At 38.1% G+C, this 27,630-nt stretch overlaps 1 protein-coding gene and 1 pseudogene across 1 annotated transcript in view; both read right to left on the reverse strand.

Annotated features, from left to right (window-relative positions):
* LOC145999023 (guanylate cyclase 32E) overlaps positions 1 to 27,630 on the reverse strand; it is a 511,534-nt gene that overhangs the window by 377,455 nt on the left and 106,449 nt on the right. The window lies entirely within an intron of this gene.
* Positions 16,087 to 16,590, reverse strand: LOC145998408 (histone-lysine N-methyltransferase SETMAR pseudogene; annotated as a pseudogene).

The raw sequence follows: 27,630 nt of genomic DNA on the forward strand, positions 1-27,630 counted from the left end.
CAGATTGAAGATTTCAACAATGCAGAAAAATGCCCGGTATGTGATTCTGAATTTTCAGATGCAAATATCAAGGTGAAACACCATTCTCATACAGATGGTAAATTCTTAATGGCCCTGTGTAATAGCTGTAATATTAAGATCAAGAGACCAAAATTTGTCCCCATATTTTGCCATGGAGCATCCAATTATGATTTTCATCATTTGATCAGGTACGAGGGGTTTGACAAGCAGAATTTAAATATTGTAGCAGAAAATGATGAGAAATATATAGCTATTAGCAAGAAAATTGAAATTAATGGTGTTTCTATTCACTTAAGATTTCTTGATTCATACAGAATTTTATCGGCTAGCCTGGCTACACTGGCCACTCAATTATCTGATGATCAATTCAAAATCACATGTGCTTTGTTTCCAAATCAGGACCTGAAATTAATTAGGCGGAAGGGTGTATTATTTATTATTATTAAAGTAGGGTTACAATTAAGCTTACATTTTTTTTACATTGATTCCGAACAACAAAAACAGCTTTTTGCCCTACATGAATTAATATACAGTTATGCTATTTGTTTATAAGTATACATACAATGGAATATTATAAATTTATATAATTGAAAAATATAAGAAATAGACTAAAATAAACATTTTTTGCAGCTACGTTTTATGAAGGAAGAAATGAGGTAGAATAGGCACAGTGTCAGTATTCATAAATTAATGTCCTAATCTGTTGTTTAAATGTGGCCAAATTTCTCTCCTTTCTGCAATTTACAGGCAGTTGATTCCACGCCTTACTTGCCAGAGATGACAGGGATTTTGATCCGTATCTTGCCTTGTTACATTTTGGTACTCGGATACTGTTGGTGTTGTTGGATCGCAGATTGGGATAATTTCTATTACTAGATATCATTACTTTGTCCTTTAATAAGTGGTGGTGCTTGTTAATTGCCTGGTGAATTTTTAGTAGAAATGCATATTTTCGTCTGGATTCCAGCGTGGGTAATTGGAGTTCTTCTCTGCTTGCACGTGAGGTCGTGTGCGCTGTATTTCTTATGTTACGAATAGCCCAAATTTGCATTTTCTCTAGTTTCGTGGTGTTATTTCTATTAATCCCATAAAGTACAGAGGAACAGTATTCAAGTAACGGCCTAATAAATGCTTTGTAGAACGCTAATTTGTGGGCAAGGTGTACATATTTGCAGACAAATTGAAACTGCTTGATTTTAGGTGCTGCGCGTGAACACATTCTTTTTACATGTTGTGAAAAGGATAAACTTTTATCTAGGTGCATACCGAGATATTTTAGAGATTCACATGGTTTTATATTGAAATTTCCTATTTTAATGTTGTCAATTAGCGTATTGTTATTATTTTCACTGGATAGTATTAATACTTGCGTCTTAGACTCGTTCACTTTCAACATGTTAGATTGATACCACTCAAGAACTTCGGGCATATTTTCCTCAATATTTGCAATTACTTTTTCTAATTTGCTTGACGCGCAGTACAGGAGGCAGTCATCTGCGTACAAATATAATTCAAACCCAAATTCCCTGTCTGCGATGTCATTCACAAACATGTTAAACAGTTTAGGACCTAGAATAGATCCCTGTGGTACACCGAAAGATACATTTACACGGTTTGAAATCGAGTTGCCTACTTTTGTGTCGATACTCCTATTCCATAAATAACTTTCGATCCAGTTGCATGCAAGGGCAGAGAAATTAAATTGCTGATGTAATTTCTGTATTAATAAATTTGGTTGAACACTGTCGAATGCTTTACTGATATCTAGAGAAATAATGCCAATGTATTGCTTCCCTTTACGATCTAATATATTTCTCCAGTTATGTATCAGTTCGTGCACGAGTAATTCTGTCGAGCGATTTTTTCTAAAAGCAAACTGTCTATCTGTCAGTAGATTGTTAGAATGTAAGTATTGTTCTAATTGCTTGTCTATTACCTTTTCAAGAATCCTGCTTAATGAGGAAGTAATTGATATGGGGCGATAATTATTAACTTGCGTCGGGGACCCCCCTTTAAATATAGGTGTGACCCTTGCGTGTTTCCAAGTGTTAGGAAAGATTCCGCTTTTTAAGGATGAATTAATTATATCTGTGAGAGGTTCGACAATCCATGGGGCGAGTAGATATATTATGCGATTACTTATTTCATTGAAATCTGGACCTTTTCTGACGTTAAGTTTTTGAAGAATTTTCATAACGTCATCACTTGAGACGGGCTTAAAACTGAAGCTGGTTTCTTGATATTTAGCGTCTTTACAGACATGTATTTATGTTACAGATTTTTCTAAATTTGATGAGTGTTCTCTGCCACCTCAACAAGAGTTTTACAGCAAAATCAGAGCATCTGGAATCACTGATGATGATTATCACCATGCCCAATTGATGTGGAACAATTTAAAATGCCAGACATTTGGTGATTATCACAAGGCTTATTTAAAACTTGATGTGACCCTCTTAGCTGATATACTTCAGGCATTCAGAAAATCTTCCATGCAAAATTATAAGCTGGATCCAATGTATTTTTACAGTGCTCCGGGCCTAGCATGGTCTGCAATGTTTTTAAACACTAAAATGCAATTGGATCTGATCCAGGATCAAGATATGTATCTGTTTATGGAACAATGTATAAGAGGAGGCATGGTGCAATGTTCTCAGAGATATGCCAGACAAAATAACAAATATATTCCCGATTATGATCCAGCACTGCCATCAAATTATATACTGTATGTAGATGCAAACAGCCTCTATGGTTATGCCATGATGGATAAACTGCCATATGCAGGGCTTGAGTGGGTTGAAGATTTCAATATTGAAGATCTTAAGAATTTTGATGACAGTAACTATGGCCTGTTCTTAGAGGTTGATCTGACAATTCCAGATAACTTACACAACACATTTTCTGATCTGCCCCCAATTCCTGAGGTTAAGTGCTCACCTGGCTCTAAACAGAAGAAATTGATGATGACTCTGGAGCCAAAACAGGGCTATGTCATATATTACAAAAACCTCCAGTTCCTGATGAATCATGGTGTTCAAGTGACCAAAGTTGGAAAAGTTTTGAGGTTCAGGCACTCAACATGGTTGAAACCATATATTGATACAAACACAGAGCTTCGAACATCTGCAATCAGCCAATTTGATAAGACCTTGTTTAAATTGATGGTCAATTCAGTGTATGGCAAAACAATTGAAAATGTCAGAAAACATATTGATGTTAAAATAATTACTGACCCCAGCCGGAGGAAAAAATTGATTGCAAAGCCCAACTTCAATTACAGAAGAATTTATGATGAGAATATGGCACTTTTCAACATGAAAAAAACAAATATTAAGTTTGATAAGCCTATTTATGTAGGGGCTGTGATATTGGAATTGGCCAAATTACACATGTTAAAATTGTATTATGATGTGTTGAAACCTTTTTATGGTGATTGTGTAAAACTGATGTACATGGACACAGATAGTTTTGTTCTTGATATTCAAACAGAAGATGTTTATAAAGATATAACACAGCCTGAATTGCTTGAATATTTTGATACCAGTGAACATACAAGGATTCAACCCCACAACAAAAAGGTACCTGGCAAGTTAAAAGATGAGACACTTGGTGATGTTATTGTGGCATTTGCTGGGTTAAGAGCCAAGATGTACAGTTTTGAAACATGTAGTGGTGTTGTTGCCAAAAAGGCCAAGGGCATTGGCAGAGTAACTGTGGAAAAAGAGCTTGAATTTGAAGATTATAAAAATTGCCTCAAGACCCAGAATTTAATAAGAACATCAGAATCCAGAATTCAGAGTGTGGATCACTTATTGACTAGCAATATTGTAAGAAAAGGGGCTCTGGACCCACATGATGATAAGAGATGCATTTTATCATGTGGCACACATACTTTACCATGGGGTCATTGTGATTTGAAAAGTGGGAATCAATGCCCAAATACAGAGCATGATTTGAAATAAATAAACATGCCTATGAACTTATTTGGGTTCAAGAAACAAGGTATTATGGACATGCCAACACCCCAAGCCTCTCCTGATATAATATCTAAACTGAGTGCTTTGTTAATTATTCATCTGAACAGCATACTTACAGATATTGATGATGAAACAGGTAAAATATTGTACATATTTAACAATAATTTAAATCATTACCAATTACCTGTAGGTGGTCAATTGCAATTTATTACAACCCCTGAGGGCAATGTCAAGATTTCAATAGGGAAAAATATTTACAGAATTAAGCACTCAAACATGGTTTCTGGCACTGTTTATACTGTTTCTGCTGGTGACTGCTTATATATTGAGGTCCCTGGATCATATGACAAGCTTATACCTTTTTTTATAGAATTAAGAATCAGATATTCAATAATAAATAACCGCTAAAACAAAAATGCCTAATGATATATTTGGCCATACAAGACATGAAGATCACAGTGATGAGATTCTGATGCTTGATGTCAGAGTCAAGAAATTAAGAAGTGATTTACAAGCTTTACAAACTACACTCAATGCCAGTCTTCAATTAGAAATTACAAATTTACAATCACAATGCATGGACCCTCTTCTTAAAATTGATTCTGAACTCAAAGTGCTGCTTCAGAAATATACTGACCTGGATACATTGGATAATTTTCAAAGTTTAGAAGAAGCTGTTGCAGCTCTTCAAGCCAAATTTAAGACCCAGGCCACCAACTCTGAGCAATTGAAACAACAATTGGAAGAGCAAATAAATAATGTCCAGGCACAGCTCCAAACAATTGTCAAAAGCATAAAATCACAAGAAGATTTTGATCTAGTGATTTCCACTCTAAAGGAACAGATTCAGTCACTCCAAATACCTAATCTGGACCCTCTGAACAATGCCATAGCCGAGGTTAAAGAAAAAATTGAGACACTTGAAAATTTTATGAACAATTTGCCATCTTCTGATGCTTTGAGTGCAATAACTCGGAGTGTTGCCAACATCAAGCTGCAACTTGAAACATATGAAGATTTTGGAAAAATTCAAAGTTCCATAACCCATCTTGAAGGTACAATAGCAGCAGTGCAAAATGATTTGGCAAATGTACTAGAATCCCGCCTGCCCGGTATTGTAGATACCCTTGTTAGTGTCCAGCACCAAATCACAAAGCTTGAAAACCTCAACACTGAATCTGAACTATCTCATTTTCATCACTTGATCGATGATATCCAAACAAAACTTGAAATTTTACAGCAATCAACACCCACTCAGGCAGATATAGCCCAGCTCCAAAATGCTATGCAAAATGTGGCTGATGCTTCTGAATTAAACAATGTAAAATTGGCACTTGAATCTTTGCAAAATACTGTAACAAATCTCCCGACATCACAGGAACTTAAAAATATTAAGAGAGCTGTGAATCGCATATTGAAATCAGAAGATATCAAGAATATCCAGACAGAGATCAAACAACTCACTCAGACAGTGGCCACTCTACCAACCAATCAACATATTAATGAACTGCATGCCCTGTTTGAGGATATCACAAGACAGGTCCATGATCTTACTGCTCAAAATTCAAAATTGGCAGTTATTGAAAATTTGCAACAAATTGTAGCTAATATCAAGCAACAGCTAGGAACCATGGAATCCAATCAAGCAAATGCTCTGTCTGTTTTTGCCACCCAGCTTCAAGAGATTGTGCAACAATACAAGAAACTTATTGTGGACATAAAAATCAAGCCAGGCCATGATGATGTTGTTAGGACCATCAATGAGCACCTTGAATCTGTAACAAGCAGATTGCTTACAGCAGAAAAGGAAATAACAGGCATAATTGAAAATCCTAAACATACAGTAATTCTTGAATTGTACAGCATCCCCAACAAAGAATATGATTCACCATTTACACCAGCTGGCAAAATATATATGCTGTCCCCTGCACAATTTTATTACCAATTTTTTGTTGAGGGCACACTTAGACCAATCAAGATCAAATATGGGCTTCAACCACAGGCACACCACTACCCCACCTTATCAATAACAAATGCTGATAACAAAGTAAAAATCACCAGTGCAGAGTTAGAGGATTTTACAGATCCCAATACATTAGAAACAGCCTATGCTGAAGATGATGGCTCTCTGGAATTTAAAATACAAATAGGGGACAAATTATATTTAGAAAATCCTGTAGTATCAGCTGCTGAACACCCTATAGTTGCAATATTCTTGTTTTCATATTATGTCTAGACAAATTATTGTTGATGAATTACACAGACAAGCCAGACATAATTTTAAGAGACTCCCAGTAGTTACAAAAGGCATAGATGATCTATGGCAGAGCGACTTGATTGAAATGTCAAGTGGACAGTTGAAAAACTTAGACAAAATCAACAAGGGCTACAAGTATCTACTCACTGTAATAGATACATTTTCAAAATTTGCCTGGGCTGTGCCACTCAAATCCAAGACTGGGGCATGTGTTACAGAAGCCATCAGGACAATCATCAATCAGAGTGGAAGATCACCCCGCTATTTGCAAACAGATAATGGCAAAGAATTTTATAATTCAGTGTTTCAACAATTTATTAAAAGCCAGGCAATACAACATTACTCGAGTTACAGTGATCTCAAAGCCTCAATTGTAGAGAGATTCAACAGAACCCTAAAAAATCATATGTATAAACAATTTACACTTCAAGGTAATTATAAATGGATTAATATTCTTCCAGAACTTCTACATAAATATAACAACTCGGTCCATTCCACAATCAACATGAAACCCTGTGAAGTAACTCCATCTGATGAGCAAAAATTGATCAGGACTGTTTATTATCCTAAATATCGGCCAACAACAAGAAAGGCCAAATACAAGGTGGGTGATCAAGTAAGAATCAGCAAATATAAGCACTTATTCAAAAGAGGCTTTACAAGAAACTGGAGCACTGAATTATTTACAGTGGTTCAAGTTAAACCTGGGACCCTTAACACATATATAATAAAGGATCACCGAGGAGAAATTCTCAAAGGCAGGTTCTATGAACAAGAGCTCAGCAAAACTAAACAGCCTGACACATATCTCATAGAAAAAATTATCCGCAGAAAAGGCAACAAGTTATTTGTAAAATGGCTAGGACTCCCAGAACACAGCTGGATCGATGCAAACAAAATAATAATATGAGCACCTGGGATGTTATAAAAAGGCTGCCAGAACCTGAACAGCAGAATAAGAGAAATGGCAAATTGCTACCTGATAATATTAGGTGTCTTATTGTTGGGCCATCTGCTTGTGGTAAAACTACACTAATGGTTGATAATTTTTTATTGGCACCCAACTGGTTAGACTGGAAAAACAGGCACTTGTATATCTTCTCTAAGAGCTTGGAACAATTAAAATATCAGCAGCTGATGAAGCTATATGATGGATTGGATATAGTCACTTTTGAACCAGATGTTAAGCCACTTCATGAATGTCTCGATAATTCTGTTGTTGTGTTTGATGACATTATACTGGATAATCAAAACAAGGTTAGAAATTTCTTTACACAGGGCCGGCACAAAAACATTGATTGCTTCTACCTGGCACAGACTTTTTCAAAAATACCCAAGCAGCTGATCCGAGACAACAGCAATTTTATATGTGTGTTTCATCAGGATCATACCAACCTCAAACATATACATGATGAATATGTAGGTGGGGACTTGAGCTTCAATGATTTTTCCAAGATTTGCAGCAGGTGCTGGAACCAGGACAGTTATGGGTTTGTCACAATTGATATGACAAGAACACCCAATAGTGGCAAATACAGAAATAAAATCAACAATTTTCTAGACATTGAAACATAAATAAATAACCATGAAAAGGCCAATTATTGATGATCTTAAATTAAGAGATTATCTTGTAAAAAGATTTAAGGGATGGAAATCAGAGAACCGGGGAATTTATGAAAAACACAAACAAACAGAACAGCCTATAATTGATGCTATTGGTGAATTAGGTAAAAATATCAAAACTGTTACAGAGCAAAATCAAAATTTGATCACAGAGCTTGTACCTGTAGCTGCAAGAAACATATTAGATTATCCATTTACCCCACTTTCCAGTATTCATACACCTAGTCCTATTGCTCCTAGAAGAATTGAAGCTACTCAGGATCCTATTGAATTGGGTCTTCTTGCTCAAAAATATTTAACCACACCTAAAGACAATAAAGATGAGGTGTTTGGCTTATATGCTGACACAGAGCGTGATGGTAGCATCATACATAGAATTGGCAATTTCAGAGTAACATTTATGGGGGATGATCTGATTGTTTATTCAGAATCTCGTCTCGGAGAAAAAGGTGCTTTTGTTAAGTACCCCGGAACACCTGGATTGTGGGAACTGATGACTGGGAAAAGGCCTGGCAGCTATACAGATCAAGATTATGAATATTACAAAGAAATATTAATAAAATCAGATGCTCTATACCAGAACAATGATCCCACACAAAAAAGAGTCAAGTCGAGCAGTGGAGCAAAATACAATAATTTAATCAAGCCCATATGGTCAGAGATCAAGACTGGCAGTGGAATCAAACAATACAACACCCTGCCTAAAGAATTTGTGTGGGTTGATGATGTCAGGAAACTTGTAGATAGGTTATTGGTGATAGCTGGGGAGGAAAATGCAGGGAACCACAATTTTTACAATGAAAAAGTTGGAATTATGGACATGATAAGCACCAAATTGTCTAATTTTATAGTGAATGACACTAAGGGGATTGGATATCTCATAAAAATTATTAATACTCTACCACCTAAATTTTGGAATATTTCTGAGGGTCGGGGCCTTGTTAATGACATTATAAACAAGCTGCCATTTGAACTACACATTCCAGGCTATCAGTATTGTGGTCCAGGCACAAAATTGGACCATAGATTAAACAGAGGTGATCCTGGTGTTAATCCTTTAGATGCTGCTTGTAGAGACCATGACATAGCATACAACACACATTCTGATCTTTACAAGAGACATGTTGCAGACAAGAAATTAGAAGAGGCTGCATTTGGTAGATTTGTAAGCAAAGATGCATCTTTGAGTGAAAAAATAGCAGCATTGGGAACCACCATAGCTATGAGCACCAAACAAAAACTGGGGTGGGGGCTGTAAATATGTATATAATAAACCTACAATGAAGGCCAAGGGTGTTATGTATCAAATACCTTATGCAGGTCTCAAATCTCTTAAAACTATTGACAGTCTTTTAACCAAAAAGCAGCGCAAGAAAAAAATTCTTGTCTTGCAAAGGGGCATGGTATGAAATTGTTGCTTAGTACCCCCCAATTAAAAAAATTACAGCAATCAAGAAAAAAATCACATGTGGGGGGATTTATATTTACTATCCCTGCCATCTTAGCTGCTCTCGGGGCTGTTGGGAGCTTGGCTGGGGGATCAGCTGCCATAGCAAAAACAGTAATAGATGCCAAGAAAAATAGGGCAGAATTAGATGAATTGAAGCGCCATAACCTGGCCATGGAGAAACAAGGCAAAGGTGTTAAGAGAGCCATGAATAAGTTTAAAAAAAACAAGAGCCGCTTACAAACCAAGATATTGAAGCTTTAATCAAGCCACTGGGCATCAAAAATTTTAGAGGTGTGTACATGTCTGATTCTTTACCAGAACAACCACTCAACAAAGAGTGTGGCATTGTTAATTTGGATAAGTACAAAAATCAGGGCACTCACTGGATCTGTTATCTTAAATATTTAAAAAATAAGGCATTTGTGTTTGATTCATTTGGAGGTGTTCCACCTGAAAATTTAATAAAATATCTAAAATCACCTAATCTTTATTACAATAATGCCCGTGTTCAAAACTTCAAAGATGTTAATTGTGGACATTTGTGTTTATCTGTTCTCAGATATATGTCTCAAATAAATAAACCATCAATTGAAAATTTTCAAAAGGCCTTGTGGTATTTAAAACATCATGGGGGTATTCCATCTCACCAGCCAAAATTCAATATTGAAACTCAAATTACATGATGATATAGTGTATCCCAAAACAATAGCTCTCAGAGCATTTTACGGCATGTACTTGATCCCTAATATTACACACCACAACAACAAAATTGCAGTAGGGGATCAAAAAATTGTCATCACTCCAGGCCAATATAATCTGTCCACTTTAAATGCTCAATTACCCAGAGGTGTAGTGTTAAGTCAAAATTCTGTCACTCACAGAGTAGAGATTGTATCTGCTACAGAAACAGTGGATCTGGGTACTATAGGAGAGCTGTTAGGATTTGAGAACAACACAAAACTTGAACCGGCCATCAAACATACTGCTATTAATATACCTACATTCTTAGCCATAGAGACTCTGAATATTCACTGTAATGTGGCCGAGGGTATGATCACCAAATCAAATGGCATAGGCACTCACAAACAAACTGGCATCATTGCAACATTTAAACCTAATTCTGAATTTATGGAGCCCATCATCTACAATCCATCCCCAACATTATATTTTCCTGTGTGTCATAATAGAATAGATTACATTGAATTGATGGTCACTAATGAAAAAGAAGAATTAGTTGATTTTGCTGGAGCCACAACAACTGCAATCATAGAGATTAATATTTAAATAAAAATACATACAAGAAGAAAATGGAAAATATTGAGAGTTATGAGCTACAATCATTCCCTCCAAACAGGAGGACATTTGCAAATTTAAATCAACCCAACACAGAGATTGAGGTTGATCTTGATGTAGGGGATGGCTTTATACACCCCCACAGAGCAGATTTATACATCAAATTTGATGTTGTAAAACTCGATGGTACCGATTTTCCGGCAAATTCAAATATAAGATTGGTAGATAATTTTGTGCCACATCTATTCTCTGAAATTGAGATCAGAAAGCATGGCGTTGTTATAAACAGAGTGGATTATCCCGGCATTACCTCCACAGCTTTGGCCACATTAAAATTATCCAAAACCGAGGCTTCTTACTACAAAATAGGTGGATTTGAGGCTGGTGATAAAATTATATCTAAGAGCCACACTGTACTGTTCCCCATGCGCCTGTTGCCAGGATTCTTCTCAGATTACAAATATATTATGTGGAAGGGTGGTTTAAGAATTACATTTAGAAGAGCTGCCAATGATAATAATGCTTTGATGAGGTACAGTGCAATAAACTCTACTGGGGAAGCTCTGCCTAATACCCTACCTGATGAAGGCAAATGCATTATTCAGACTATGGAGCTAAGAATCCCAGTTGTTGAATATGAAGCCAGTTATGCTCTTAAATACAAAGCAGATATAATAAAAAATCCACAGATTCCTCTACAATTTTATACATATCAATGTGTACAGAAGCCCGCATCTGGTACCTATTATGAGTTTGATGCTACAAATTCATTCTCCAGTATACAATATGACATGCCTGATTTTGTGGTGGTATTGTTTCAGACTGGAAGACACAATAATCAGGAAAAAAATTCAAGTAAATTTGATAGCTGCAACATCAAGAACATTTATCTTAAAAATGGCAGAAATGAGGTATTTCCTAGAGAAAATTATAATTTAGACATGTCCAAGGATGATTTCCTCAAATTATATGAGGCATTTTCGGCATTCAAAAGGGTCACTACTGGCAATACTGACATGTATTACACACCAGATGAATTCAAAGCACAGAGACCCATGTTTGTAATCAACACCTCAAAAAGGAAACAAGTTGTGGTTAATGACAGGACAAATATTAAAATTATCTGTGAATTCCATGAGGCATTACCTGATGACACTATATGTAGTGTTATTCTCATAGGTGAAAAATCATATGTTTATGATGTAAGAAATGAGAGAGTCACAGAGCAATTCTAGAGGGCCGACTCAAAAACAGAATCCCCTTGATTACAAAACAATAATACCAACATTTTGCTGTCAGGAAAACTTTTTTATATATTACTTACCCAAATTTTATAGCACCTCTGCTCGTGGCAGGAAAGCTTAAATATATCACATCTGCATTTTGCAGGAAAAACTCAAATATATCACATCTGCATTTTGCAGGAAAACTTTTTTATATATTACTTACCCAAAATTTTATAGCACCTCTGCTCGTGGCAGGAAAGCTTAAATATATCACATCTGCATTTTGCAGGAAAAACTCAAATATAGCACCTCTGCTCGTGGCAGGAAAGCTTAAATATATCACATCTGCATTTTGCAGGAAAAACTCAAATATATCACATCTGCATTTTGCAGGAAAACTTTTTTATATATTACTTACCCAAAATTTTATAGCACCTCTGCTCGTGGCAGGAAAGCTTAAATATATCACATCTGCATTTTGCAGGAAAAACTCAAATATAGCACCTCTGCTCGTGGCAGGAAAGCTTAAATATATCACATCTGCATTTTGCAGGAAAAACTCAAATATATCACATCTGCATTTTGCAGGAAAACTTTTTTATATATTACTTACCCAAAATTTTATAGCACCTCTGCTCGTGGCAGGAAAGCTTAAATATATCACATCTGCATTTTGCAGGAAAAACTCAAATATATCACATCTGCATTTTGCAGGAAAAACTCAAATATATCACATCTGCATTTTGCAGGAAAATTCATATCAAACAGCACCTCTACATTACAACAGGAGCTCATAAACAGCCCCTGTGTATTGTAGGAAAGCTTAAATATATCACATCTGCTCGTGGCAGGAAAATTCAAATAATATGCAATGAATATTCTGTAAGTTACAGACTCGGGCTTATATTATTGCGACAAGACCAAACCTAAATGAAATTCAGGTTTGCATGACAATATCCAAGAAGCCAATATTATCATTACTAAGAATTTCCTCTTTGAGTTAATAATATGACGGATAACATGTAATTTTCTCTGAAGGGGTACAGTATAGATAAGAATTTCTCTTTGAGAAAATAATATGATGGATGACATGTAATTTCCCCTGAAAAGGTAGAGTACAGGCTATATTTCTTGTATGGCAGCAGATAAAATCTCCCAGGCGTACAGAAAAAGGGCAATATTCCCTTTACTAGGAATTTTCTCTTTGAGTAAATAATATGATGGATGATATGTTATTTCTCTCTGAAAAGACACAGTGTAGATTTTATCTGCTGCCATACAAGAAATATAATTTCCCGGGCAAGCATGATTAATTGCTTGCCCGGGACATGGGACTGATCAAAAGATTGGAAAAAACATGCAAGCATAATTAATTGCTTGCCCGCTCTTCTCTTATTGTATTGATCGGGCAGGACAATAGCAGTAACTAGGCTCTTGGTAATTCTCAATATAGAGTAGTTTCTGCTCTATTATTGCTGTTGTACAACACTTTTTACCAGGTTTCAGATCTGGGAGCTATCAGTTGTATATCAACTAGCAATAATTATTCTCAAAATCTCACGTGTGGAGATATTATTTTGCAACATGTATTTCAATGTTACACATTTTATCAGGACTCAAACCCAGAGCCTCTTGCTTACAAAACAACAATATTAACATTTTTGCCATCAGGGGAGGCTTCACATTTTATCAGGACTTAAACCCAGAAGCCTCCTGATTACAAGGCAATAAAAACCATGGGACTATGCACCATACTCCACTGGGTCTCATAAATATATACATGGCAGAATCAATCTGAGGGGGGCTACACTTGAATTCAAGATTCCTGGGATTTTGACAGAAAAACATACTATAAACAATAAGATGATATGGGAACTTGGCATAGTTTTAAGTATAGGCAAATCAGATTATTGAGGCTCTCCTTTTCTACACTAGAATTCAAAATTCTTAAAAATTCGGAGCATATCACACTAGAAGAATTGGGGTATAAGCCCCTCTTGGCTTTGTTTTAAGTATAGGCAAATCGGGCTGTTCAATCAAATAGCCTCTCCTTTTCTACACTTGTAAGTGGTGCTGGTTCTATCACCAATACTACTACTTATATACGAGGGAAAATATACTGTCTTTGCACCCCCCCCAGTTATGGAACCTTGCCCCTCTAGTTTTGGAACCCAATCTCCGCCACTGAGTAGAGCTTACTTCAGACGTTCCTGCAGGTAAAGACTGAGCAGGGGCAGTGACATGAAGACAGAGAGAGAGAGAGTGGGCACTAGCCTACCACGAAATACAGTAAAACTTCGTTAATCCGGACCCCGATAAGACGGATTTCACTTAATCCGGACAGGCAAAAAAAAAAAAAACAGAATGCGAGGTTTTGAATGTGGCTAGAAGTCAAGAATCAACTTCCACAGGAAGAGTTTCGAGTGATGCAGAGCCAGGTCCGTCGGGCACTATCATAATATGGGTATAGCGTATGTACTGTGTCTCTCAAAAGTTTTAGGACAACGACATTTTAAACTAGGCAACCCAATTTACACAAGGCGTTGGTGGGTTGCGCGTAGAGTTAGGCTCAATTTCAGGGTTGCCACATGCACAATAGATATTTATAAAATACGCGAAAGGAATAATAACAAGTAATATTGTATAAAATTATTAAAAATATCACTATTATATCGCAAGTGACAAAATTCTTTCTGAAAGAAAGTTTTTTAGTATTTCATCGCTGATGAGTCTACAGAAAGGAAAAGAGGTGAGAGAAACGAAATGTGACAAAGGAGAGGAGAAAGAGAAAGCGAAAGGAGAAGAGGAAAAGTAGAGGAGAGAAGAAAGATAGGATAGACGAGGAGAGGAGATGTTTTGAGGAGAATGGAAAAAGATTCGAGGGGAGATGAGGAAAATGGAGCAAAGAAGAGAGAAGAGGAGACGAGAAGAGGGGAGTGAAGAGTAAAGTAAAGGAGAGAAAAAGAGAAGAACGAAGAGAAGAGGAGAAGAGTGCAGTGGAGTCGGAAATCTAAGACAGGAGAGGAGATACGAGGAGTGGAGATGAGTGGGATGGAGATAAGATGCGAGAAAAGTAGGGAAGCCGATATGAGATAAAAGCAGAGCGAGCAGAAGGAGGGGAAAGGAGAAGGAGAAGAGAAGACCAGAAGGTACTGAAGAGAAGAGGTAGTTGCAGAAAATATTGTCTCGGCGTCAAGAATTGATGCATTGGTCAAATTATCGACATGAAACATTCAATAACATTTTGAAATGTATTGGAGAATGTATTAGATCGGTTCGAAATGTCTTTCGGCTTAGTTCAGAGCAAGGTAAAATCTACCATGTAAGATATTTGATTTTACCTGCGATTATACCACTAAAAACATGAATGTAATTTGAATATTTATAAGAATTATCCAATTTTTGTCCACTTCTCGGTTCGTTGAAATGGAGATTTTGTAATTTAATATTTCCCCTCCCCCCATCGTTAATTCCAAACTGAATCATTCCGTTTCACACGGCGTGGACAATGAACACAATGAGATAGGTCTAAAACTTACGAAAATTTTCTGCCACCGGAAGGGTTTGAACCTACGACCATCAGATTGACAGTCCTGAACGGTAAACACAACCCTACAAGCTTTCGCTCCTGAAAGTAAGTACCAGGTAACCAAGAAAGTTCATGCGGTTTTAGTACAAAGAAGAAAAGGTCCAAAACAAATGTGTTTACCTTATATTTATTCTGCAAGATATCCACCATCCGCTTCTACAACCTGCTCCCATCTTTGTACAAGCCTGTAGATGCCATGTTTGAAAAAGTATTTGTGTAGGGCCGCAAAAAACTGCACCACCGCGTTTTCAACCTCCTCGCGAGTTTGGAAATGTCGATTGCGCATATGGTTGTCCATAGACAAAAAAAGATGGTAGTCTGATGGAGCGATGTCGGCTGAATACGCTGGATGTGGCAGAAGTTCCCAGCCGAGAGAAGAAATCACCTCCAGGGTCATCTTTGCTGTATGCGGTTTAGCGTTGTCTTGGTGGAAAAGAACACGCTTCCTATTCACTAATGCAGGTTGTTTTTTTTGCAAGCTGTTCGGCCACTCTTTGCAATTGCGTGGAGTACACCTCTTTGTTGATGGTTTTACCACTTTCCAAGAACTCATAATGCACAATCCCAGCCGTAGTCCACCAGACACACAGCAGCACCTTCCACTGATGAAGAGCAGGTTTTGCAGTTAAAGGTATGGTGTCATTTGACGATAGTCAATGGTATGAGCGTTTCTTGTTATCGTACATTACCCACTTTTCATCACACGTCAAAATGCGGTCCAAAATTGGACAGTTGTTGTTCCTGGTGAGCAAGGAAGCGCAAATGTTCAGTCGTTGGAGACGGTTCGCAGCAGTCAGCTCGTGCGAAACCCACTTACTCAGTTTCCATGATTTGCCAAGCTCATGCAAGTGTACACGAATTGTTTCAGCACTTACCACAAATCGTTGAGCGAGTTCTTGACACGTTTGACTTGAATCCCCTTCAATTGCTGCCTTCAGTTGTTCCACATCGAGAGATTTCGGTCTGCCAGATCGAGGTTTGTCTGCCAGTGTCTCATCGCCACTCGAGACGGTCTGAAACCACTTTTGCACTGTCCGGTCACTAATTGTACCTTCTCCAAACGCTGCACATATTTTTCTTGCTGCTTCCGCTCCTTTTGTGCTCAACTTGTACTCATACAGTAAACACACCCTGATTACTGCATTCGACACAGCCATGGTTCACTGCGAATACTTGCTCCCGAACTATCGACTGCGACCTGTTATCTACGTTAGCCGACGTGCCAAGGAATGAGCTTTCTGCCAATCACACATACATGTACCCCTGGCGTCTGAACTGCGTACTACCCCACGAAAACTACGGGCAGTTGTAACAACCGCATGAACTTTCTTGGTTACCTGGTAGAAGGAGCTGACCAATGTAAAATGTAGATGCAACTCTCCTCCTACAAGTAATGTGTAAACAATACTTGTTTGTAACAAAGAAAACGAAGGTAGTACGACTCTGCGAAAACATTTAATGGAGATTTGCACATGATGAAAACTTTTCATTCGTATTTGCGGAGCTATCCTTGCATTGAACTCGAGTGGGAAAAGGGGTAAAATTAGTATGTCCTGAATTGCCACAAATAGAAATAGTTATTTCATTAATATTTGTCAATGTCTTTAAGGCAGTACACAATTATCGTTAGAGTATTGTAATTCACGATCTTATACATGAAAATATCCCTTTGAATGTGTGTCAATTCATTTATTTCTTTATAAATTCCATATGCAGAACAATGTAGCCACTATACACTGCTATTACAAATAATGTTACCATTCTCTTGTTTATAATAAAATGAGAATAAAAAAAGAACACCTAGTATGGAGGATCGAACCTGGGACCGCAATCAATGCTTTCAAGAACTCTAACCAATACACCACGCCTTTTTTTTTTCTCTTGGAGCAACAGTTCTTAATTATTCTGTCGCGTCAATATTGTAAACGTTATCCTGCAAAAAGAAGTTCAATAATCTGATATAGCTCTGTACTTCTAGAATTACTCTATACACATGCATTTGAAATTTAACTCTGAATTTATTTCTTCGTTGTTAGTATATCTAAGCTTGTGAATATACTTTTTGACAAGGCCATCACTACCTTATGCGCACGTAAACTTGTCTCCGGAAAGGTTTCTGTTGGAGTCTTGTCAGGCATGATCTGGGCAGTTTGTGGAAGAATTTTGTGTTCCTACCCACCCCCTCTGTGTGTGTGTGTGTGGGGGGTGTGTGTGTGTGTGTGTGTGTGTGTGTGCGCGCGCTCGCGCACGCCGACACCTGTTTCTTTTTAAGTTTGGCGTATTTTTATTGCATCGACTAATTGCTGTTATGGCTGGGAATGAACCAGGTTAGTAATGGGCAAATAAAAAAAGTATAAAAAAAGTATCAAAATTCCTGGCATGAGTCGTTAGTAGTAGTAAAGGTTAGGTAAAGTTCCTCGTGCGTATAGCAACGTGCCATGAAGGCACATTTAGGGGGTGTGGTAGTAGGGCACCGCATATTCTCGAGCTCGGCCATTTTAGAGAGGATAAGATCAGCACCATTCTCCAGCTGCCTTTTTTTCGCCAAGGTTGTGGTAGAAATGAGAAAATAGAAATGTTTTGCTTTCTACGCATGTGACAGTATTCTTTGGATATTGTCCCTGAAGTATTTAACATCCTAACCTCCAGATTTTTCAGGATAAACTAGTTGAAGGCCGCGAGTGGTTTCTGAGAAGTAATGCACATATCACAGAATGCGCAATAGTTTAGCTAACGTTTCTTGGGGGGAGGGGGGAGAATGATATACAAATTTATTCTACGAATGCTTACATCATTGTGACAATGGAGTATATTTTGCAGACTAACGAGATCTGGCGCCTAGACACAAGGCCACTATAATGATCTGTGGAGTGTGGACTGTGTTCTACGTTTGTGATTGCCTTTCACAAATTTAATCTTAATACACCTTTCATCCTTATCTATGTGATTACTGAAAAGTGGAAGAAAAGCGAAGTAGAATAAATAAATCAATTGGTCATTGTGTCCCTGCGTTTTTAAATATTTCTTCCTGATCGAAAATTAATGTTTCACCGATGTAATGCATCACCATATTCATGTAAATTATTATTTTCCGTCATCATAGTGTGCTTAATCATTCCTTAAAGCATAGATTGGTTGGTTGGTTGGTTGGTGTTTTAAGTCCACTTTATGCACAGTAAGGCTAATCGAGACTGGACCTACAGTTTAAAGTGGGATCCGAACCACTTGTGCCTCCACCGGGTATCGAACCCGGGACCCCTTGATTACAAGGCAATAACGCTACCACTGCGCCATGGGGGAGGCTCTTAAAGCATAGACTTTAACGCTGTTGTCCTTAGTGTAAACGATCTTAACTGTGTGGAAGTTTTTATGTAGGCAAAAAAATTGTTAAGAGTAAATCCCAATTGATTGTTAGAAATTTAAGATATTATAACTCTGACGTGACGCATATTAACTGTTCTTAGTTCGCTGTCAAGGAACGATTTCTCCTAACTAGAAATGATTTCGGCCTCCGTGGTAGAGTGGTTAACACAGCTTGCTTAAACACCGCCTTGGCATTGAGTTCGTTCGGTGTTCATTGTGACTGTCCTTTCACCATTTCATCGCTCATCCTCATCGTCGCGTTTAGCCAAAGGTGACAGAAAAGCGAAGTAAAATAAACCAAATCAAACATAAGAAGCTGAAGGGAAAAATATTCCATTACCAAAAATAAAATATATAAAATACAGTAATTACTTTGTTGACACTGTAGTTTTTTGGCAGTGTGTAGCTGTCTTAGGGTCGTATGTTCGAATTAACTGACCTCAATATATTCGAAGAGTGAATGATTAATGGAAATGGAGATGCACATTTCTATTACTTTAGTAAGCGTTCAGTCGTAAATCCTGTGGACACAGTGTGATTTTCGTGCAAGAAAGGGTTCCTGGGACATCAACTAGGTCGATGTTTACTTATAACGTTACGAGGGTATGGATTTATCTCAACAAGTGCAACAAATGTTTATGATCATGGAAATTACTTATACAATTTGTTTGAGTAACGTCGTTTTCTACCTCTTGAAATTAATGGTGACTAGAGATGAAAAGACACACGTGGCAGATTGTAACGTGCTTTGAAGACAGAGGTCTTAAGTTCGAACCATGATTAAGGCATGTTTGCCCCATCACATCCATGTTATCAATTGGTGAATCCATCGCCACGGATTAACCAATAGGCAAAAAGGCAAAGTAATATATCCTAAATAGAAACAAATACAGAAAAGGGGCAAGGAAATGCACATATCGTGCCGAGTCGAGGTTGTGTGTTGCAAGACGGAAATGTGTAACAATTATCGGAAGAGCACGTTCAATTATATTAGGGCAGAACCATATATCACACAATACAGGTGAAATTGTTGTAGGTTGACGTGAATTGTTAATCTGCCTAAACTCTTAAAATACTCTAATATCAGGTTTTTGTTTCACTTATTATTTGAATTTTGAGGGTCTTCATGACCGAGTGCTTTGCATACTGCTCTATGAAACCGGAGACCCTATGTTCGATTGATTGATTTGCTTTATTTTACTTCGCTTCTTGTGCCACTTTTGGCTAAGTTGCAAATACGGGGGAGACCTTCCCGATGGCACAGTGGTGGCATCGTCGCCTTGTGATCAAGGGTTACCGGGTTCGATACCCGGTGGAGGCACATAGTGGTTCGGATCCCACTTTAAACTGTAGGTCTAGTCCTGATTAGCCTTACTGTGCATAAAGTGGACTTCAAACACAAAGTCAATCAATATGAGTGACGATATGATGAAGTCACTCACAAGTCCATGCCCAGGCCAGGATTCGAATGCGGGACGCCTGGCGCCGTAGCGTGATGTGATAACCACTCTGCCACTGGGGCCGGAATCTATTTTCGAAGCGTGGGTAATGTTTAAGAGCTTATTGTGTTCGTTCATTTTTTCTGGTCACTCCAACATTCGTCCTTATCGTTGAAAGTAAACAAGAGGGATATAATATGGTCGTAAAAGTAGCAAACTTACCACTTTTTACGTTTTAGATTTGTTTTAGAGCTAATGACAAAATAAAGAAAAGAAACGAAAAAATGAACAACCTATTTTCATTCATGAAGGAAATAAATCGAAAGCTCAGAACCTGATTTCTTGAGAGCTCAAAATGGACAACAAATATTTCTTCTGAGGCCGAATGACCACAGAAAGAAACGCTGTGCTAATTCCTTGATGACTCATGGTTAACATTGCTCTTCTGTGTGGTTTTCACGACTGACAGCTGTGCAGCTCTTCCTTATCTTGAATAGTGTTTCGGCATTGACGCTGCAGTGTTTCCAATTCTATATCGGTTTTTGTTTTTTTGTAAAAGGTGAGGCCTCAGTGAGGCTTTACTAAATATTTACACTGTACGTACTGCATTGTCGTATTGCTTTACATTTTACTGTACTGTGTAGTTTATTTAGGGCTATGCCCTTTAAACACACCATAATAAACGTGTTTTGTTGCTATAAACGGAGTTTTAATGCACTTTCTACTGTTATTTTAAGTTATTTCAGTTAATCAGGACTTTCGTGAAAACGGTCAACTTATCCCCCCATTAGTCCGGATTAACGAGGTTTTACTGTAGTATGGAACCCACTCAATAGTACATAACATAAGTATGTAGATGAAACAAGCATTCTTCGTAAGTTGGTTAATTTTATAACCGTACAATACAACATACTTAGTAGTAATGGCCATCGTTGAGCAACTCACCTGAAAATATTTTGTCCGCTTTTGTTTGGCAATGCCAAAAGATATAATGGTCAGATATTTACACACCCTCCCTCCCCTCAAATGATCATGATACTCCCCTGCAATTTGTCACTGTGTATGGATAATGTAGGATCGAATTTACCTTTGCACTTACCCTCAAATTGTCTCGACACCCCCTCACATAGTGAATATTCTGGGTAAATTTCCCGTAAGGGTTAGCAGAATAAAAATACTAGATATTTTTATCCAAGTTTATTCCTTGTTACTTAACGTCGCTTTTCTGACACTTTTGACTAACCGCCAATATAACGATGATGAGGTGCAAATGATGAAGTATCGCTCGACCAGACCGGGATTCGAACCCGGGTCCTCTGGTGTCTTAAGGCGTAGCGGTAACCACTCCGTCACGAAGGTCGACTAGATCATTTGAAAGAAAGGCATTTTATAAATGTAGAGACATTAGCACATAGGAGAAAATGGAATAAATGACTTGAATCCTAGATACATATAATCTGAGAGCGGGGGGGATATAACGAAAATTGTTCAGATGAATTCAAGACGCATTCTCCGAAATCTTATCTTTTTATTGATGTAGGATATATATCACAATTTTGTTTCAAAACTGCTGTGCTATCACAATTTCAAAAGTTGCCCCTTGCAATGGAAAATCTAATGATAACACCATTAAGCCTTGTTTCCAAGATATGAAAAACTCAATATGCTGACCAAGGGAGAAAGACACCTGCTAGAATGTTCCAGAACAAATTTCTAATAGTCTGGAGGGGAGTAATGTTTGTGCATATATATCGTCCTGTTTTGTACCTTGTTACATTTGTACTTGGTGCAGAGTCTGAAGAAGACCTTGCTAGAAGGTTGAAACGTTACGTTTAGTTTATGTTTTATAATAAAATAAATCTCTGCCTTGGTCAGCATTTCGAGTTTTTTTAAAAATCTAATGCTATCGCATAGGGAAACACGCGAAGGGTTTGTTTGAACTCAATCTTGCTAAGATGTCTCCTTGTGACATCACCACTAATATGGTTAATAACTCACTGGTATTATTTCTTTTTGTCAACAACAGCCTACGGACGGCAAGGCACTTATTGGACTTTACTGATGGTGTGATTTTCAGGAATCTCTGAAATTTTTAAGTACTCTTAAATCTCTTTGAATTTTCCCATAACACCCATTTCGAAACTCAGAGCTCAAGTTGTATTTATTATTTTAATATTCCCTTTCAGGGGACTGATCTGTCCTGTCCCCCCCTTGGGGTCGGCTGTGATAACGCCTCAATCTTTCCACAGAACACATGGGTTGAGAGAACCTACGCTCGCTGCACAAGCCATGCACGAAAGCCAATAAGGACTCGTTCCCGAGTCAATCCAATCTCGGGGCCAACCTGTAGGCTTCACCCAAGTGAAATTCCTGGTGCAGTCAGGGCCATGCGTAAGGAATAAGAGCCCTTATCGCCTGTCACCAGCGCTTGATGTAATGCGACATAGATCTCTTGAGCCAGCATCTTCCGCCGAGGGCAACCGATTCACTCAATACATCAGACCGAAGCAGATCTATATCGCACCCGCATCCAGTCGGTCGGCGAACCCTCCCTCCAAAGAGTTCACTACGTCACACTCACAAGGAGTTAGGGCCTGATTTATACCACGTTTCCGTTCGCCTCAACGCACTTCTACGAATTGGAGGGATATTCCTGTTTACGGTGGGATATTTCTATTTCTACTTGCGTAGAGGGATATTTCTCAAGATTAAACTTCGTGGTGCCAGAACTTTCTACATTGATAACTCGTAACTAAAAAGTCGTGGGAAAATACGGAATTAAGGTCTAAATTTGAAAATATATTTACTGAGAAAGGGAAAATCAAGGAAACATTTGGATAGATTTTTGGTGGGAAATTAAAGTAATGGATTATTTCCTAATTCAAAATACACAGTGAAATGCCAGGGGAAAAAAATGTCGATGTATTTCTGGTAGAATGCAAAGACGAAAATTCTTGATGAATTTTTGATTAGAAACTAGAATTTAGATGAATTTACTTATTTCGAGAAAATACTGTTTGGGTAGATATTTTTGAAAAGATGGAAATATTTGGATATTTTAGCGTTGAAGGAATATTTCTGGATATGAATTTAATTTTATTACAAAGAAATAAAGATTGGAATTTACATCCTCATATGTAAATATTTATTATTTTCTATATATTTTTATACGATATTATTGATTCATTCTTAGCAGACACTGTAATTTAAATGAAATTACTTAAGAGAAAATATGGTTTGGATAGATATTTTTAACAAAAAGGATATATTAGCTATTTTCTTTTTTTGGTGCCGAAAGGAAATTTGTAGAAATGCGTTTTAAAAATTTCAATTTAATTTTATTTTAAAGAAAGAATTTTCGGTAGAAAAAGATGTCATTGAAATTTTGACGAGAATGGGGAACTTTAATGAGGTATAAATGCTATCTTGTTTTTCAGGAAAGGTGAAATTTTAACGAGTTTTGAAGGGAGAGAACGTTTAAACATGTGTTGGAAGAAAACGATATTTTAAGGTATTTTTGACATTTTAATGAAGTTTAGGGGAAGTGAACATTTTCATTGATTCTTTTATTTTTGGAGAAGAGGCGTCATTACAGAGATCTTTTTGGAAGAAAGGGGATATCTTTATTGTATGAAAAATTGACATTTTAATGTTTTTGTGCAAGAAAGGGTAATCTTGGGAGGGATATTTTTAGAAAGGGAGATTTGAAGGGAATTTCAGATCCACCATTGCCACCTCCAGTAATAGAATTCCACCTCTCCTCAGCATCCCCTGCACTCCATCCTTTACCCCCTCCGCCGGCGGCGAAAATCTGATCGGTCGAGTTGAAATGTCGCATAACTTGAGAAAACTTTGCTCTGGAGGCAGGGACTGTGAATTCTGTTCCTATTCGCGACACTGGGCCGCGAGGGATCATAAAGTCGAGGAGACCCACCTCCGCGTGCATTATGGAATTTTTGGCTGCTGCGAAATCAAGTGCCTGCACCAGGTTAGAGTAGGTTTTGAAGGAACTCTGCCTCTGTTCGTCTCAGAGCTGGAAGCGAACAGTACGGAATGATTCAAAATAACGCATCTCAGATTTACTTCGTCTTCTTTACGTTTCTCTTGCTGTTGCTCTAGTTATTGGGCCATTATGTGTGTCGTCACAAAAGTGCACTTTAAAGAGCACCAAGGTAAAAAAGTGGTGGAGTGGTTATACCCAGGTGCTCCGTACCTGGACGTGGGTGTTCTTTGTGAGTGTTCCATCATCCATTTCATCATATCATCACTCCACCTCATCTTCGCGATTAGCCGAGAAAGTGGGAAGAAAGTGAGCTAAATAAATCCAGAAACCAAACTACCGGTATCTTTGGCAAAAACGTGCTTTGATGCTAATATAATTTTATTTTCAAGAGATTATCGTTTTCCCTTCGTTCCAGCGAACGCTATCTACCATGCAAGCACAATGAAATTGGAATTCAGTCTTAGGAAAAGGCTAAGAGTGGTAACATGTATTGGTAATGTTTTAAATCTTATGCAACGAGCATAATAATCTAAACTACAGCAAAACGAATTTACATTGCAGTGTAAAGTTTAAATTGTGGTATCCTCTGGAACCTGCGGTAGGTGAGCAGGTACTCAAGAAGTGAGCATGCGCTAAATTTTCGTATCAATAAGGACTGTCCTCGCACAGGCAGTGCTTGAATCTGTAGCTTCTGACTAAAGCACCGTGCCACCTGCGGAATCCCCTTACCATTAAAGTCCGAATCCACGGCTTAGGTGGAATTGGAGGGAAGAGATGGAAGGTGTCACAAGTGCACGCTCCAACTCGCCGTAGCCCAGCGCTCTGCACTTTTAGAGGCAATGCTTATTGCTAACACTGTATTTAGACAAATACAAAGAAGAAATCACTTGACATGATCAGATTAAGCAGTAATACAGGTGGAAAGCATGATGTTCGGTTGGCATGTGCTTTCGTATTGTGCGCCTCCGCCTAAGATAGCGCGGTGGATGGCGCAAGGACTGACACCTTGCGGGAAAAGATGCAACTGCACTAATCGGGAGCCTTTCGATTCGGACGGCGAAAGAGACCGAAAAGAACGTAACGGTGAGCTTGCGGATTCGGACACGGTTTCGAGTCTGGATATCTGGTGAGCTGCACACTTGTCCGTGTGCTTGTGCACAGGTTCAAGCGTACAAACGCATGGTGTCTGATGGGAAGAGCGACTCTTTCCAAATACACCCATATGTTAATCTTAGTTCGACGTAAAACACCCATGTACTACTCTGGCGTTTGGACTCGCCAGTATAATCCTCCGTAAAAGTCTTTTGCTGTCCATGTGTGATTGTCCTATCTTTAATTTCATCTTATTACTTTCATCCTCAACTTCTCGATTAGCCAAAACTGACAGAAAAGAAAGTAAAATAAAATCAACAAGACGAAGCTAAATGTCTGCTAATATGTTCGTTTTCATGCAATGAAAATGTGAGGACATGATCACAACTATGGCGGATGCTAACCGACGGGATAGGTACTCACGTTGTAAGCATGTTCTCATTCATACGAAATGAAGTACGTGCTCCAAAATGGCTGAGAAATGAGTACGTGCTCATTTTTATTATCAACGAGTGAACGATAGAGGAAAGGGGTAAATTAGAAACAAGAGGGAGGGTAAAGAAGAAATACGGTGAGAAAGGAAAAGAGAAATATGGTGAGAATGAGAGAGAGAGAGAGAGAGAGAATGATATGAGAGATGCTGACTGATCTCGTCACAGGCGTAAGTTAGAATAAAATTCGAGCAGCTGACTTCACTCAACAACTTCCCACCTTTCTTGGAGCTAGAAATCTTGCGAGCAATCTGGAACCAGGTTTAGTAAAAAAAATCTTTGGTTTACAAACTAGAATCTTTATTTTGCCTTGAATTCGTTTATTTCAGACCCCACAGCCATATTCTTATTGAAGAGAAGAAGTTTCGGTTCTGCGAAAATCTGCTCGCATGTTCCATAGGCCACGCACAGGTAGCGTGAAGGTCTGAATTACACCGTTTCCAACCGTAATAAACAGGTGCTGAAGCGAATAGCCAACCATTCGCGAGCCATGGCAAATATTTGCAATCTGCAAGTACTTCTAGATTGATGCTTTGACAGTATGAACGCCGAAGCAGAGACTAAAATTGCATGCGAGATATGGGGTCCATGGATGTCGGCAGAAATGTTGATAGTGAAGGGCCAGGCCATTGATAAAATTTAATAGTAGAAATAATAACAATAGTAATTACTGTCATGGTTATGATTGTTATTGTACAATTATAAATGTTATAAACTCAAAATAAAAACAATTTTATTCCAAGCTAGCTGATTGCCCTGCGTTTCCGGGTATTTATTTGTCCCAATCTTCTATTAGACAGGAAAATAATGATTTCTAACTATAGTGTAGAATGAACTTGGAGTTGAACGTCATTGTGAGTGTCACTATTCATCTTAGCGACCACGAAAACTATGGATTCCACACTAATATAGGTCGTTTTACATGCCACGCACTTCCCACCCCCACCCCTAGGGGCGCCAGGGGTGTCGTGGAGTTAAATGGCATTGGGAGTGTCACTATTCATCTTAGCGACCCCGAAAATTATGGATTCACACTAATATCGTTGGTTTGCGATTATTTTTACATGTCACCCCCTCCTACCCTCACCTCTAGGGGTGCTAGGGGTGTCTTACCCCCACAGTATTTATTTCCAGATTATAAGTTATACGTGTACCAAGTTTGGTTGAAATCGCTCGATGCGTTCGAGAGTTATGCCGGAACATACAAACACACACGTATACACACATACATCAATTTATATAACCTATATATATAACATTATTAATAATATTAGTAGTAGTAGTAGTAGTAGTATTAGTACTAGTGTACGCTTGAGGAAGAAACTTCCAGTCAATCCACCAGATGAGTGAACGTCTAGCTCAACTTTTTTTTCACTATTTTCTTTTTACATTTCGTGCAGTTAGTGTTATTTTACTTCGCGTGTCTGCCACTTTTGGCTAATCGCGAAGATGAGGATGAGTGATGATATGATGAAATTGACAACAGGACAGTTACAAGGAACACCCATGCCCTCGCCGCGATTCGAACCCAGGAACCCGGGCATCGTAGTTTGCTGTGCTAACCACTCCGCCACGTCTGCCAGCCAAGCTTCAGTGTGCCAGACCACTGAGGTAGCACATGTGGGTCTGCATTCTGGAAGAACCTGGAGTTCATGTCTTGCCGCATCGCAATACGAACATCAAGAACCCTCACTGTTGTAAAAGATGCGTGAGGCATTTCTTAATTTCCTCTTCTACCCGAACCACAACAAGGAGAAGCTTGTTTGTCTCAAACATGTAATCAATCACTCAAGAAAAAAAATGAGACGA

The sequence above is a fragment of the Lepisma saccharinum genome, chromosome 14 (genome assembly GCF_977018435.1).
Source record: "Lepisma saccharinum chromosome 14, izLepSacc3.1, whole genome shotgun sequence".
In the NCBI taxonomy this organism is placed as follows: Eukaryota; Metazoa; Arthropoda; class Insecta; order Zygentoma; family Lepismatidae; genus Lepisma; species Lepisma saccharinum.